Consider the following 17,756-nt stretch of genomic DNA (forward strand, 5'->3'; position numbering starts at 1 on the left):
AGGCATGAGGTTAAAACCTGCTCCCTTCCCTCCTCCTAATACCTCTCTCCAAAGGTCACCAGCTTTAAGTGTCTTGTATATTCTTTCAGGAAAAACGTTATTTGCCAGCAAATACATACTTAAAAAGTTTTTACATTAATGGAATCAGACTGTATACACTCTTCTGTACCTTGCTTTTTTTGCTACCTGTGTCTTATAAGATCTTTCTGTATCAGTATGTACAGAAATACCTCATTCTTTTTAATGACTGTGTGGTATTCTAATATATGATGTGTAATAAATGTTCAAACATTGATGGGCTTTCAGGTTGGTGGCAATGTTTTACTATTGCTAAACCATATTGCAGTGAACTTACTTGTACATATAATGAGATTAAACTAACAAGGTTACTTCCTAGCAATAGAATTTCTGGGTCAAAGGATAGTTTTCATTTTCAGGTCAGTAGTTGTTGCCAAACTGATCTCCAGAAATCTTTGCCCAATTATGCTTCCACATATAATGTATAAGAATAATTATTTATGAGGCTCTTGCTAATACTGGGCCCTCAGCTTTTTAAAATTTGATCATCTGAAAGTGAATAAATGGTATTTTGCATCTTAATGAAGTTATAATGCATTTTAATGAAGGACATGGAACACATTTTCATGTTTATTGGTTACTTATATTTCATTTCCTGTGAACTGTGTGGTCATGTTCTGTTTTCTATTAGATGATTTGTTTTTTTATTAGTTTGTATGAGCTCTTTGTAAGCTAAGAAAATTGGTCCGTTGTCATATGTTTAATAATATTTTCCTGAGTTTTATTTATTTATGTAGTTAAACTTATCAGTCTTTATGGCTTCTGGGATTTGTGCCTTGCTTTAGAAAGGCCTTCTTTACATTTAAGAATAAATTTAATGTATTTTTCCAGTACTTTTAAGTTTTTTTTTAACCTTTAAATCTTTGCTTCATTTGGAATTTATTTAGGTGGAAGGAGTGAGGTAAGAATTCAAGATTTTTCTCTTCCAAATAGCTATCTGGTTATCCCAACCCTATTTGTTGACTTTTTTCCACATTGATTTGAAAAACCATCCCTCATACATTGTTTCCATATATATTTAGATTTGTTTCTGAACTCTGCAGTCTTTTGCAAAAATTACCAGTCTTTTAATTATTTTAAGTTATTACACATTTTCATATTTGGCATTGCTAGTCCATACCACAATATTATTTCAGGATTTTTTCCCTAGTTATTCTTGCATGTTTATATTTCTAGATGAACTTTAGTATCATTTTATCCAATTCTAAAATCCTATTGATATTTTTCCTAAAATTTTATTTTGAAAAATTTCAAACTTACAGAAAGTGTGAAAGAATAGTTTGAGTGCCAAAATACTTTTCATTTAGATTCACCATTCCTAACATTTTGTTACTTTTGCTTTTGTTCTCTCCAAATGTGCTTCTTTCAAAACCCTCCTGAATTGTTTGTAGTGAGTTACAGACTTCATCATCACACTTCATCATATCATGACGTTCCTAAATATGTCAGCATGCCTCTCCTATGAGAGTGAAGACGTTTTCCCATTTAACCACAATACCATTCTCACACTTAAGGAAAGGATGAACCATCTAATCTATTCAAATTTACCAGTGCATCCCCAGAATGACTTTTATAGCTGCCCCCACCAAGGTTCACAAATTACATTGGTTAGTTTGTCTCTCTAGTCCCTTTTAAATAGTCTTTCTACCTCCTTTTTAAAATGGTATTTTCTAAATAAACTTATTTTTTAGAACTGTTTTAGATTTACAGAAAAATTGGGAAGATGGTGCAGAAAATTCCCACGTAGCCCGCCTCAGTTTCACCACTGGTTAACATCTTATGTTAGCGTGGTACATTTGGTAACAATCCTTGAACAGATATTGCTACATTATTTTTAACTGGAGTTAATATTCGGATTTCCTTAGTTTTTACCAAATGTCCTTTTTGTGTTCCAGGATTCCATCCAGGATACCACATTGCATTTTTAAATTTCATTTTAAAATATTTATTTATTTATTTATTTATTTATTTATTTATTTATTTGGCTGTGCTGGGTCATTTAGCTGTGATGTCTTCCTAGGCTTCTCTTGACTGTGACAGTTTTTTAGACTTTCCTTATTTCTGGTGACCTTGACAGTTTTGAGGAATACTGGTCAGGTATTTTGTACAATGTGCCTCTACTGGGATTCGTCTAGTGTTTTTTACCATTATTAGACTTGGATTATGTGTGCCATTGTTATCATACCCAGGGCATACATTTATTAACATGAATTATAACTGTTGATTTTTTTTTTGGCTGCGCCACGCAGCTTGCAGGATCTTAATTCCCCGACCAGGGATTGAACCTGGGCCATGGCAGTGAAAGCGCGGAGTTCTAACCAATGGACTGCCAGGGAATTCCCTGTTGATGTTATTTTTGATCACCTAAAGCAGTGTTTGTCAGGTTTCTCCATTGTAGAGTTACCCTTTCCATACTGTCCTCTTTGGAAAGAAGTCACTGTGCACAGCCCACACTTAGGGAGTAGGGAGTTATGCTCCACCTCCTTGAGGATGGAGTATCTACATCAATTATTTGGAATTCTGCACGGGAGGTATGTCTCTTCTCCCCCACTTGTTAATTTTTTCAATATTTTATTTATATGAGTTTGGCTCATGGATATTAATTTATTTTGTACTCTGGGTTATCATGTAATACTACTTCATTTTGTTGCTGAAATTGTTCCAGTGTTTTGTTTTTTTTTTTTTTTGCGGTAGGCGGGCCTCTCACTGTTGTGGCCTCTCCCGTTGTGGAGCACAGGCTCCAGACATGCAGGCTCAGCGGCCGTGGCTCATGGGCCCAGCCGTTCCGTGGAATGTGGGATCTTCCCGGACCGGGGCACAAACCTGTGTCCCCTGCATTGGCAGGCAGACTCTCAACCACTGCACCACCAGGGAAGCCCAGTTGTACCAGTTTTGAACATTGGTAGCCGTTTCATTTGACTCTTGTGTTCCTTTGACATCACTCCCTTTGACATCACTCCCATTACTGTGGATTTTTTCCCCAGCATTTCTCACTTTCTGGCACTACGAGATGTTCCAGGCTCATCTTGTATATTTCCTTCCCCAGTCCTAGAGTCAGCCTTTTCTCCAAGGAACCTGGTTCTTTTTATTGGAGAATGGTATTAGAAACCAAGATCTGGGCCCTAGTTGTGCTCAGTTGCTCCTGGGGTTTTGTCTCTTCAAGGCTCTTCCAGCTAACAGAGCAAGGACATATATGGGTGTGTACTAACCTGTGCCTATACACATATGTATAAATATTCCTATATGTAACATCTGTATTTCTATTAAGTGAAACACAAGTTCTTACTGATGTTTGATCCACCATCACATGTATCATTCTAACCTCCTCCCCTTGCTTATCTGTAAACCACTCCAACGCTGAGAGACCTGGTTCCCACCGTCTGCTACCCACTTACTTGAATTCTTTAATTCCAGTATACAAGTGCAGTGTTTTCAGAATTGATAACACGTATTCCCATGGGAAACAACTTTTTCAACCAAAGCACAGTGATTGTGTAAGGTTTTTTTTGCCATTCGTTTTATAGACTCCACTCATTTCCAAAGTTACTTAGGTCAGCACATTTCCCGCTCACTCTCTTCAGTACGTTTGTTTCAAAAATTTGTAATATAGTTAGATTGTTTTGTCATGTTCTGCATTCTATCCTGGGATTCCCCTGACCTAAATTTTTTTTTAAAATATACATCGTTTCACTTTTTGTGATCTAAAGTTCAGTGGGTTTTGACAAATCCATGTGTTATGTATCCACAATTGCATTATCATATAGAATAAATTCACAGCCCTAAAAATCCCTTGTGCTTCACACGTTCAACCCCCGCCTTCCCCTGAGCCCCTGTTCACCACTGATCTTTTTATTGTCTCCATGGTTTTGCCTTTTCCAGAGTGTCATATAGTTGGAATTATACAGTATGTAGCCTTTTCAGACTGGCTTCTTTCACTTAGCAATATATGCATTCAAGTTTCCTCCATGTCTCTCTGTGGCTTGATAATTCATTTTTAAAATCTCTGAATAATAGTTTCTTGTATAGATCTTCCACAGTTTGTTTATCCATCACCTATTGAAAGACATCTCCAGTTTTTGATGATTATGAGTAAACACTCACATGCAGATTTTTCTATTTTTTCAAATTAGTTGGGTAAATACCAAGGTGCATGATTGCTAGATCATATGGTAAGATTATGTTTAGCTTTATAAGAAATTGCCAAGCTGTCTTCCAAAGTGGCCTTACCATTTTGCATTCCCATCAGCAATGAATGACTTCCTGTTACTCTGCATCCTCGCCAGCAATTGGTACTGTCAGGTTTCAAATTTTAACTATTATAACAGATGTGTAGTAATATCTCATTTTAATTTACAGCTCCCTAATGACAAAGGATGTTGAGCATCTTTCATATGTATTTGCCATCTGTATTTCTCTTTTGGTGAAGTATCTGTTTAGATCTTTTGCTTAATTTTGAAATCCGGTTGTTTTCTTACTGTTGCATTTTAAGAGTTCCTTGTATATTTTGAATACAAGTCCTTTACAGATACTTGTTTCGCAAATATTTTCTCCCAGTCCATGGTTTGCCTTTTCATTCTCATAACAATGTCTATCACAGAGAAATTTTTATTTTACTACAGTCCAACTTATCAATTTTCTCTTTCATGTATCATGCTTTTGGTATTAAATTTAAAAGCTCATTTCCAAACCCAAAGCCATCTAGATTTTCTCATGTTTTCTTACAGAAGTTTTATTGTTTTTCATTTTAAATTTAGGTCTATGATTCCTTTCTAGCTAATTTTTGTGAAAGATATAAGATGTGTCTAGGTTCTTTTTTTTTTTTTCATACGGACACCCAATTGTTACAACACCATTTGTTGAAAAGACTGTTTTCTCCATTGAATTGCCTTTGCTCCTTTGTCAAAAATAGGTCAACTATATATGTGTGGGTCTATTTCTGGGCTGTCTACTCTATTCCGTTAATCTACATGTCTACTCTTTTACCAATACCACACTGTCTTGATTACTGTAGCTTTACACTAAGTCTTAAAATTGGGTAGTGTTAGCCCTCCATCTTTGTCCTTATTTGTCAGTATTACGTTGGCTATTCAGGATCTTTCATCTTTCTCTATAATCTTTAGAGTCAGTTTGTCAATATCTACAAAATAATTTGCTGGGATTTTGATTGGGATTGCTTTGAATCTATAGATCACATTGGAAAGAATTGACATCTTAATAATATTGAATCTTCCATTTTGTGAACATGGAATATCTCTACATTTATATAGATCTTGTAGTTTTCCACATAGAGATCCTGTACATATTTTGTTTGATTTATATGTATTTCATTATTTTGGTGCTATTGTAAATGATATTCTTTCTTAAATTTCAAATTCCAGTAGTCATTGTTGGCATTTAGGAAAGCAATTGACTTTTGTATATTAACCTTGTATCTTACTCCTTTTTATCATTATTTTAAAAATTCAGGAATGGATCTTGAATTTTGTCAAATGTAATTTTGGTATTTATTGAGATAGTCATGTGTTTTTTTCTTCTTTTACCTATTACAATGGTGAATTATAAGAATAGACTTTCAAATGTTGACCCAGTTTTGCATTCATGGGGTGAAGCAAATATCCATTAAAGATAACAGCTTGCTAGGATTTTTGGTTTTTATGATTTTCTTTAATGTTAACCCTGCCTTTATAATACTTTCTTTAAACCACATGTTCACTAGTGAAACTAGATTTCTGCTAAAAGTTGGGTTATTTCTTCCTTTGTTATTAAGGGTACTGACTTCTTTCTCTGCCGTAATTTATATGCCTTTTTTTTGCAGTCAAACATTTTATAATGTAGTATTTGGTCCATACAAAAATGTATGGAGCATATATGTAAGCTGAAACTTAACAAAAGGGACTTGCGTAAACTCACATCAAACTTAAGAACAAGAGTATTACCAATACTATTGCATCAACCTTTTCTGTTATGTTTAGTGGGCTTTTTTGTGTGTCCTCTTTAAGAAATATTTTCCTATTTTTGAAGTCTTAAAGATATTCTTCTCTAACTTCTTCTAAAGTCTTAATTTTTCTTTCACATTTAAGTACTTAATCAATCTGATTTTTTTTGTATATGGTGTGAGGAAGAGATCCAATTGTATTATTTTTCACATAGATTGCCAGTTGTCTCAGCACCATATGCTGCAAAAAGAAAGTCTAGTCTTTCCCCAGCGATCTTCAATGACACCTCTGAAATGTATCACATTCCCATATATGCATGAGACTATTTCTGGACTCTGCTATTCTATATCATTGTTCAGCTCGTGTACCTCTGCATCTATATCACACTGTCTTTATTACTAAAGGTTAATAATAATGTCTTGAGATAGTAAGGCAGATCCCCCTAATTTGTTCTTCTTTGTGTTTGTCTTGGCTATTCTTGGGCATTTACTTTTCCATATAGATTTTAGAATCAGCTTGTCAAGTTCCATGAAAAACTATTGGAATTTTGATTGTAAGTGTGTTAGATTTATACATTAAATTGAGGGGTGGAGGAAGTGGACACTGAGTCTTCCTACCTATGTGTAGACCTTGCTTTAAGTCTTCTCCGGTATCTTTCAATAAAATTTTATAATTGTCTGCTGTTATTACACATGTTTAGTTATATTCATTCCACACACACACACACACACACATTCTCTCTCTATATATATTTCATATATGCTATATATTCCTATATATATATATATATCTTTAATATTTATTTATTATATAATCTTGCTAATTTTAGTAATAGCTTAAAAAACTTACATTTCCTGAATTTCTTGTGGCTGTTATATAGAAATACTGTTAATTTTTATGTGTTGATTTTATATCTATTCTCTTTGTGAAATTCTTTGTCTGTAGACAACTTTGAGTTTTAAGTTTAGCCAAATAACTTATTTATCTTTTATTGTCTTAGGGTGCAAGCTAGGGATTCTTGGAGTGCAGTGTTGAATAGAAGTGGTTGACATCCCTGTCTTGATCTTGCAAGGAATACTTCTAATTTTTCACAACTAGGAATAATGTATACTATAAATTTCTGGTAGATTCACTTCTTAACAAGTGCTTTTAATTTTGTCCTCATGAATAGTTGTTGCATTTTATCGCTTGTGTTTTCTGCATTGATTAAGATGATTGTATGACTTTCCTCCTTTATTTGTTAATACAGTGTGCTGGTTATCCATTTCTTGCCTCTCAGCTCCAAATTAATCTGTTTGTTCTGATCTGTGGAAATGGTGGGTTCCTTTAATTTTTGTTTTTTTCTTCTTCTTATAACAGTTGTCACAGAAGTTTGTCTGTAGAGGGAGCCAGAGACATTGTAAGGGGAAAGTTTTGCTTCTGGGTCCTGGGTTGCTGGCACAGAGGGTTCCTGCTGGGCACCAGGCTTCTCCAATGCCAGGCCCTGCACTGCACACAGCTTCTCCACTGCCAGGTTGGTGCAGGGCATAGTGGCCAGCAGCACTCGATGGCCAGCAGCTTCCCTTGAAACCCTCTCAGGCAGTAATATACATCAGACTGCTTCTGGTGAGACATCTCTGTATACAACATTCTCAGATACCCCAGAGGCAGATTTCTAGAAATTTCCACTGGTGTGGTGCCACAACTTTACTGCCATTCTCTGAGTTGCTTCTAGTTTCCTTCAGTAAGGTCAGGATTTCAACCCTTGGGCAGGGGTAATACTTTTCCTTGGGTGCTTTACCCTGCAAGGGGGCTCTTTCTTGTGTGTTCTCAGTCTAGGGGGTGGTACTATTCCTTGGGCGATCTACCTCAACCCTGGGAGGGGGAACTGTTCCTTGGATACTATAGATCAGCCATGGGGTGGGGGGACTCTTCCTTGGGTGACTATCTCTCTCACTGCAGGAGAACTTTCCCTCAGGCACTGTCTCTCAGCTGTGTTGATGAGGGGGCTTTCCTTGAGTGCTCTATTTCAGTCCATTGAGGAGGATCTCTTCCTTGGGTGATTATCTCAGTGCTTGGGGAGGACTTTCCTGTGGGTGCTCCCCATCTCAGCTATGTTGGGGGAAAGGATTTTCCTTGCTTGCTTATCAGCCATGTAGTGGGGAGTCTCTTCCTTGATTGCTCCATATCAGCCCTGGGTTTGGAGCTGTTTCTTAGATTTTGGGAGGAACTCTACTTTGGGTGCTTTATATTAGCCCTGGGACAGGAGCTCTTCCCTAGATGCTCTATCTTTGCCATGGGTGGGAGGTGCTTGAGTGCCCTGTCTCAGCCCCATGGCAGGGAGGAGCTCTTCCTAGGGCCTTCTATCTCAGTAGTGTTAAAGGAGGGGCTTGCCCTTGGGTGTTTGATCTCAGCCCTAGCCAAAGGGATTTTTCCTTGGGTGCTACATCTCTAATCCCAGAGGGTGGGTTTGTGGCACCACAAAAATTCTCTGCCACACATTGAGTCACAGCTGGGTCTCTCCAACAAGAACTGGATTTCAACCCTTTTGGAGGGGAGTATTTTCCCCTTACGTTCTCTCTAAGCCCTGGAGAGGACTTTTCATTGGGTACTCTATTTCAGCCAAGTTATGGCACTCTTTCTTGGGTGTTTATGTCAGTACTGGGGGAGGAAGTTTCCTTGGGGACCCTATCTCAGCTATGCAGAAGCAGGGCTTTCCTTGGGAGCTGTTATCTCAGCCCCGGTGGGGACATTTCTTTGGGTGTTCTAACTGTCCTGGGAGTGGTACTTACCCTTGAGTGTTCTTTCTAAGCCCTGAAGCATGGCTCTTCTTTGGATCTCTATCTCAGTCCTGGCAGGGATGGGAGAGGCACATGATATCTGTACTCATGGAAGAGACCATTGGCATTAAGGTACAGAGCATGCAATAATGCTTGTCTAACAAAAACTAGATATAATTGTATTCCATCTACCCCAATCCTCAATTAATTAGATTTTTCCTTAATCTTTCTGTGCCTTGGTTTCCTCATTTATAACAATGAGGATGGTAATCACGCCTAACTCATAGGGTTCTGCAGAGGATTAAATGAGTTAATAGATGTAAAGCATTTAGAATTGTACCTGGCAGGTAGTAAGTGCTCAGTGAAATGTCTTCACCCTCTTTGGACTCTTCTATTATGGGAAATGCAAACATTCTTTATCATGACTCTATTCAAATAATGGGAGGACATAGTCTTTGTTATCCTTGGATGATAACAGCTTAAGGATGGCCTTCTATACTTCTGATCCTTATCCCGCAACATTGAAAAGTACCTCACACCGACCCAGCACCTAGGTGGGCATATTTGAATCTCCTTGTGTTTGGGAGTGAGGGGACTTACATTTTCAAACCACCCTACCCTTCACCATCTATGTGTAGCACTGGGTAAAGTGGTAATTAGTATTTGTTAATGATGAGTTTAAAGTATAAAAGGACACACACAAAAAAGAATGACTTTCTCTAAAAAGGGTTGATGCAGAATGAGTTGTACTTCTTCAATGGGTAATTATGCGTTTGTTCCCTTTTGGTTGATGAGAGCTGCTGTTTCCCCAAACATTCTGATTAATCATGGTTGTACCATGTTTGGCTTTGGACAATACCTTGCATTTTAACTTCCTTATTTCACTTAAAATGGATTAAAATTAAGTCACATTTCTGAGAACAGAGTGTTTCTTGGGGGATGGCAAATTTTTGCCCCATGATTAAAATCATATCAATGGTGCAAATGCATGGTTGTATACACATTTGAAGACTTTGAATTTTGTGATGGTTGTATTTTTGTCATTAATGGAATATGTTGATTGATTTTTTTCAGTGAATGATGACTGATGAAGCTGATGACTTTGCTGCAGGACTTGAAAACAAAATGAAAAGTCCTAAAGAACCCAGTAGTCTTTCCTCATCTAAAAGGAGGTAGAGTATGACCTTGCTGTTGATGAAATAGGAAGGAAAATGGTAATTATGTCTTTGAGGAACAGAGAGATATGAACATGTTTGCAAGTGGAAGAGAAAGAATCCAATAGGTGCAACAATTTGGAGTTGCTGCAAGTGTTAGGAGGATGGAGCAGGTTCCTGAAGCAGTAGGAGAGGATGGGCTCAACAAGAGGATGGATCTGCACATTGTCACCTCCTGTTCATATTCTAATCCAGAGGAGTCTGGCTTCTGCAACTTCTACTCCACTGAAACTGTCATGTCAAGTCCCCAGTGTCTGCTCCATGTTGCTTTTAACTTCTCAGCAGTATTTGATACAGTTTTTCACTCACTCCTCCCTGGAAATCTTCTTGGGTTTCCAGAAACCACATTTCCCTGATTTCTTCCCTGTTTGCCGATACTCTTTTCATTCTCCTTTTCTAGTTGTTTCTTTTCATTCCCACCACTAAATATTGTAGGGCCCCAAATCTGGATCCTGGGCCTTCTTCCCTTGAATATACTCTCTCCCTAGATGATCCCACATAGTCTTAGAGCTTTAAATATGATGTGTATTTCAACAATTCCTAAATTTATACCTCTAGACTACAACTTACTCCTGAACTCCAGACTTAAATTCAAATACGTACATGTTATCTCCACTGGCATGTCTAAGAGACATTTAAAACTCAATCCATTCCATGTGTTTAATCTGAACTTCTGAACTCATTCCCCTGCAAAAGCCTTTTCTGCATTACAGCGTTTGTTAATTTTTGCTTTTGTTGTCTGTGCTTTTAGTGTCATATCCAAGAAATTATTGCCAAGTCCAATGTCATGAAGCTTCTCCCCTATGTTTTCTTCCAAGAGTTTTATAGTTTAGGTCTTACATTTAGGTCTTTAATCCACTCTGAGTTAATTTTTGTTTATGGTGTAAGATAAGAGTCCAACTTCATTCTTTTTTTAAAAATATTTATTTATTTATTTGGCGGCACCAGGTCTTAATTTCTGCATGTCTTCGTTACAGTATGTGGGATCTTTAGTTGCGGCATGTGAACTCCTAGTTGCAGCATGTGGGATCTAGTTCCCTGACCAGGTATCAAACCTAGGTCCCCTGCATTGGGAGCACAGAGTCTTAGCCACTGGAGCACCAGGGAAGTCCCTTCATTCTTTTTATGTGGATAAGCAGTTTTCCCAGCACCATTTTTTTTTTTTTTTTTTTTTTTTTTTACTTTTTGGCCATGCTGCACGGCATGCAGGATCTTAGTTCCCCGACCAGGGGATCAAACCTGCACCCCCTGCAGTGGAAGCATGGAGTCTTAACCACTGGACCACCAGGTAAGTCCCATTTTTTTGAAGACACTCATTTCTCCATTGAGTAGTCTTTTTCTTTTTAAAGATTTTTTTGATGTGGACCATTTTTTAAGTCTTTATTGAATTTGTTATAATATTGCTTCTGTTTTATGTTTTGGTTTTTTGGCTGTGAGACATGTGGGATCTTAGCTCCCTGACCAGGGATCAAACCCATACCCCCTGCATTGGAAGGCGAAGTCTTAACCACTGGACTGCCAGGGAGGTCCCTCCATTGAGTAGTCTTGATACCCATATAGAAGAGCATTTGACCATATATGTGAGGGTTTATTTCTAGGATCTCTATTCTATTCCATTGGTCTATTTGTGTGCCTTTACGCCAGTAACACACTGTTTTAATTACTATAGCTTTGTAATATGGTTTTTGTTTTTTGAGGTACGCAGGCCTCTCACTGTTGTGGCCTCTCCTGTTGTGAAGCACAGGCTCCGGATGTGCAGGCTCAGTGGCCATGGCTCACGGGCCCAGCCGCTCCATGGCATGTGGGATCTTCCCGGACTGGGGCATGAACCCATGTCCCCTGCATCGGCAGGTGGACTCTCAACCACTGCGCCACCAGGGAAGCCCTGTAATATGTTTTGAAATCAGGAGTGTAAGTCTTCCAATTTTATTCTTTTTCAAATTTTTTTGTCTATTCAATGTCCCTTGAGATTCTACAGGAATTTTAAGATCAATTTTTCTATTTATGTGAAAAATGACATTGGGATTTTGATAGGGATTACATTGTAGATTGCTTTGGTTAGTATGGGCATCTTAACAATACTAAATCTTCCAATCCATGAACATGGGATGCCTTTCCATTTATTTGTGTCTTCTCAAATTTCTTTCAGTGATATTTTGTAGTTTTCAATGTACAAATCTTTCACCTTCTTTGTTAGGTTTATTTCTAAGTATTTTATTCTTTTTGATGCTGTTATAGATGGAATTATTTTCTTAATTTACATTTCAGATTGTTCACTGTTAGTGTATAGAAATGCAAGTGCTTTATGTGTGTTGATTTTGTAACCTGAAACTTTCCATGGGATTTCATTTTATAATCCCAGGTAGATTGTAAGCTCCTTTTTGTATCCCTCACAATGTCTTATACAACAGAGGTGTTTTAGGCATCTTTTGGTTAGTGAAATACCTGTTTATTTTCAGATTTAAAAGAAGATTCAGGACCTTGAGAAGGTACTAGAAAAATAAATTCCCACCATCTTCACAACAAAGTTAATTACATCAAAACATAATCCTATTACAACCATCAGTGAGAAACAAAGAAAAGCTTGCTGTGCTGTAGGATGGTGCTGGATATTGCTGAAGTTTCCTAGAATATGGCATTCAAGGGAATTGCCTTCCAGAAAGAAAAAGCAGTGGAGCTTTTTATTGCTATGATCCTATGTCAGTAAAATCTGGCTTTGGCCCTAAGAATTTTCTTTGAAAATATAGTTTGCTTTCCTATTTATTTGTTTTCCCTTTGAGGAGTGGTATGTTATTAACTCATCAGGCTAAATACTATTACAGTCCTGGTTTGTGCAGCAGGTCACATTGCTGGTATTTATAACTACCTTCTTTCAATACCATTGTCCTCAGCCAGCACTCAGTTCTTCATGGTTCTTTCCCTGGGGAAGTGACTCAACGTTCATTCTTGAATGCTTTGGCCATTAGTTGTTCTGCCTCAATTAGGTTATTATAATTATCCATTGACTTTTCTCCCCAGCTTTATTGACAAATAAAATTGTAAGATATTTAAAGTGTACACTGTGATGATTTGATATACATACACTGTCTGCTGACTTTAATCACAAAACATGGGAGTATCAAGCAGTTCTCTAGATGTATCATAGTCCTCCATAGCCCCTTTAGTAGTAGGTAATCAATTTGCCTTTGATAGTCTGGTTAAATCACTCAGGCCAGGACAGTATAGCCTTTCTTTGCCTGTTGATTGAGAGGGATGGGGAGTCCAAAGTGGTCAGCTGGAAGTTCCAACTTCCCATTCAATGAAGTCATTGTTGTATCCCATGGTGAAAGCACTTCTTTCTTTGGAACTCAGATCTCTACCTCAGAAGAGCTAGAGCTCTTGTTGTGGGGACAAGACACAAAGTTTCTCTATGGTATCTCCAGGGTTAATAGTGAGGAGAGGCACTCCCATTTACATACCTTGATTGCAGGACCTGTGAATCCATTTGATGGGAGAAATAGCACCATATATCTATGCATATAAATACTTAGATAGAGCATTATCATCTCCTAGAGGTTGTTGCCCCAGCCCCTCAAATTTTTACCACCTAGCTAAAAACATATGTGAGTCTTCCAAAGGTCATTTCACTTCAGGATGAGGGAAAACACAATAAGACCAGTGACTTCCATGAACACTGCTCCATTGCTGCACTCGTTTCCTGTGAAATGGGTTCCTTATTTAGAAATGATGCTGATTGGAATACCATGATGGTGAATAAGGCATTTTTCAAGTCTATAAATATTCGTTTCTCCAAAGTACTTCAGGTGGGAAGGAAAATCCATATCTAGAGTGTCTATTTGAGTGTGGACAAAGCACTGCCCCTTCCTTAATGGAAGTGGTCCAGTGTAATCACCTGCCACCTGGTAACTGGCCCATCACTCTGGAGACTGATGCCATATCAAGGGCTCATTGTTGGTCTCTGCTTCTTGCAGATCGGGCCCTGAGCAGTGATTATAGTGACATCAGCCTTGGCGAGTGGAAGCCCATGTTGCTGAGAAGAACCTCCATCCTTGCCACTTGGACACTTGGTTCTTGAGCCCATTGGGTTGTGACCTGAATGCTGGGGAAAGAGGCTGATTGATGTCTAGGTAATGAATATCCTATCCATCAGATTATTAAAATTCTGCTCTGCTAAGCTTATTTGCTGAGAACTCTCGTAAGACACAAGTAACTTCATATCATCTATCCATTTGGACAGGTGTATCCACATACTTTTTCCCTGGACCTCCTTGTCGCAAATGTTCAATCATGCATCCTCAAAGTCCCTGACCCTTTAGCCAATAATTCTGACATGACCTATGCATGGATATGCACTCATACTTGTGGCCGTCTCTCCTCCAGGTGGAATGAACAACCAGGTGCACTGCTCAAAGTTCTTCCCTCTGGGAGGCTTACCCTTCACCATATCCTTCCGGGCTGTCCAAGAGTATACTGGAGTGCTGCAGCTGTCCACTTTTGGCCTGTGTGGTAGGCAGGGTTCTAAATGTGTCCCTTCAAGATTCCAGTCTTCTGGTTACTCAATCAAACACTAATATAAGTACTGCTGTAGTGGGATTTTTTAAATGGAAAATGAGTTTTATTTTGGTAGCATTGAAGGAAGAACAAAACAACGGTATTTCTACATTGAGGTGAAAGCAATGTTTAAACTTTCTTAGCAATGAAATATATTCCAAAGGAAAGTATGTTTCATGAACATTCCAAAGCACAGGTGAATCTTAACAGTATAGGAATCTGTAATACTGAAAATGACTCTCTTCTGACAGGGTGTTTAACAAACATATTTTTAAAATTATAGAACCAGTAAAGCAATCCCTTCCAAATAACTGTGTCAAAGTGAAATGGCTTCTTACATTAATACTCTAACAATTTCTTTTTAATACTTTTTACTGCTATGACAATTTTACATAAATTCTGCTGTACTGAAAGTAAGCTTTGCAATTACACTTAAAAGCTTTTGCACAGCAAAGGAAACCATAAACAAAATGAAAAGACAACCTACAGAATGAGAGAGAATATCTGCAAATGATGCGACCAACAGGAATCAATTTCCAAAATATACAAACAGCTCATACAGCTCAATGCCAAAAAATCCACCCCCAAACCCAACACAATCAAAAAATGGGCAGAAGACCTAAATAGACATTTCTCCAAAGAAGACATACAGATGGCCAAGAAGCACATGAAAAGCTGCTCAACATCACTAATTATTAGAGAAATGCAAATCAAAACTATGATGAGTTATCAACTCACACCAGTCAATGGCCATCATCAAAAAGTCTACAAATAATAAATGCTAGAGAGGGTGTGGAGAAAAGGGAACCCTCCTACACTGTTCAAATGTAAATTGGTGCAACATCTATGGAGCTTCTTTAAAAAACTGAACCATGTGTCCAGCAATCCCACTCCTGGGCATATATCCTGAAAAGATGAGAACTCTAACTCAGAAATATACATACACCCCAATGTTCATAGCAGCACTATTTACAGTAGTCAAGACATGGAAGCAACCTAAGTGTCCACCAACAGATGAATGGATAAAGAAGATGTGGTATATTTATACGATGGAATATTACTCAGCCATAAAAAAAGAATGAAATAATGCCATTTCAGCAACATGGACGGACCTAGAGATTGTCATACTAAGAGAAGTAAGTCAGGCAGAGAAAGACAAATATCATATGATATCGCTTATATGTGGAATCTAAAAAAATGTTACAAATGAACTTATATACAAAACTGAAATAGACCCACAGACACAGAAAACAAACTTATGGTTACCAAAGGGGAAAGGATGGGGAGATAAATTGGGTACTCAGGATTACCAGATATACACTACTATATATAAAACAGATAAGCAACAAGGATCTACTGTATAGCACAGGGAACTATACTCAATATTTTGTAATAACCTATAAGGGAAAAGAATCTGAAAAAAATAGATATAGATGTATGTATAACTGAATCACTTTGCTGTACACCTGAAACTAATACAATATTGTAAATCAACTATACTTCAAAAAAATGTGGTATATACATACAATAGAATAGTACTCAGCCATAAAAAGAATGAAATTCTGCCATTTGCGGCAACATGGGTGGACCTAGAGATTATCATACTAAGTGATGTAAGTCATACAGAGAAAGACATATATCACTTATACATGGAATCTAAAAAAATGATACAAATGAACTTATTTACAAAACAGAAATAGACTCACAGACATAGTAAACAAACTTATGGTTACCAGAAGGGAAAGTGGGGGGGGGAGATAAATTGGGAATTTGGGATTAACAGATATGCACTACTATACATAAAACAGATAAACAACAAGGACCTACTGTGTAGCACAGGGAACTATATTCAATAGCTTGTAATAACCCGTAAGGGAAAAGAATCTGAAAAAGAATATCTATCTATCTATCTATCTATCTATCTATCTATCTATCTATCTATCTATCTGAATCACTTTGCTGTACACCTGAAACTAACACAACATTGTAAAACAACTATACTTCAATTAAAAGAAAAACTATTTTCCATACACACAAAAAAATAAGCTTTGAATTCTGGAAGGACGTTGGTGTTGAGGAGAATAACTACCATGGCTTCCAGTTCTTTGACGAAACCTCAGATGTGTGTCTTTCTGGCCAAGCATCTGTGATTTCACATTGTTGGAGCATTCTTTATATCCCTGGGGGCTGCAGCTTTCTATACTTTTGCTGTGGCTTAATCAAGTAAAAAATAAGCTTTGAAAGTGAAAAGGTGTATAAAGTTCCAGATCAAAAGATTAATAGATGCAACTTATTAAGATTTCTTCTCCCCTATCTATCAATTAACAATAATGATTAGCTTTAGCAGACAGGGGTTGAACTTTTAAATAAAATCCCCCAAATGAAAAGTTAAGTTTTGAATCTTATTCAGATATCACTAGAAATCTTTAGTCTATTCGGACACCTTTTACAAGAATGGTTTCTTTCTTTTTCTTTCTTTTTTTGGTATTAAAACAGAAACCAGGGCTTCCCTGGTGGCGCAGTGGTTGAGAGTCCACCTGCCGATGCAGGGGACACGGGTTCGTGCCCCATTCTGGGAAGATCCCACATGCCCGGAGCGGCTGGGCCCGTGAGCCATGGCCACTGAGCCTGCGCTTCCGGAGCCTGTGCTCTGCAACGGGAGAGGCCACAGCAGTGAGAGGCCCGCGTACCGCAAAAACAACAATAACAACAACAACAAAAAAACAGAAACCAATTTCTAAACCCTTTTATTCAATTGTATATCCTGATTGGACAAATATGAAAAATAGAAGACTGTCTCTTTTGCTTTTGTAATTGTGATTTTCACTGCAGTCTTAGCTTATTAGTGGAAGAGAAATACTCCAATTTCTCTAGGATTATAGGACCGCAGCTCTGAACTTGCACTAATTTCCTGGAGACAAACATCATTCTAGTACATCTGAGAAACATTTGCCTTACTCCTGGGCCTTAGTAGAGACTGAATGCTTGACCATGGGACACGAAGTTCCCATGCCACCTGAGCTGCCCATCCTAACCCAGGTGTTTTCTTACCTACCAAGTCACAGTGGAGGGTATGCACAGAAGCAGTGTGCTATCAAATGGAAGAGGTATGTACAAGAGTGGATTCAAGTAGGTCCTGAAGCCACAAGTACTCTGCATGAGCAAGTGGCCCCAAACTCATGGCTCTGCCTCCTGCTACATTAACTCCTCTCCCTTGC

This window comes from Hyperoodon ampullatus, assembly GCF_949752795.1.
Source record: "Hyperoodon ampullatus genome assembly, contig: scaffold_355, whole genome shotgun sequence".
In the NCBI taxonomy this organism is placed as follows: domain Eukaryota; kingdom Metazoa; phylum Chordata; class Mammalia; order Artiodactyla; family Ziphiidae; genus Hyperoodon; species Hyperoodon ampullatus.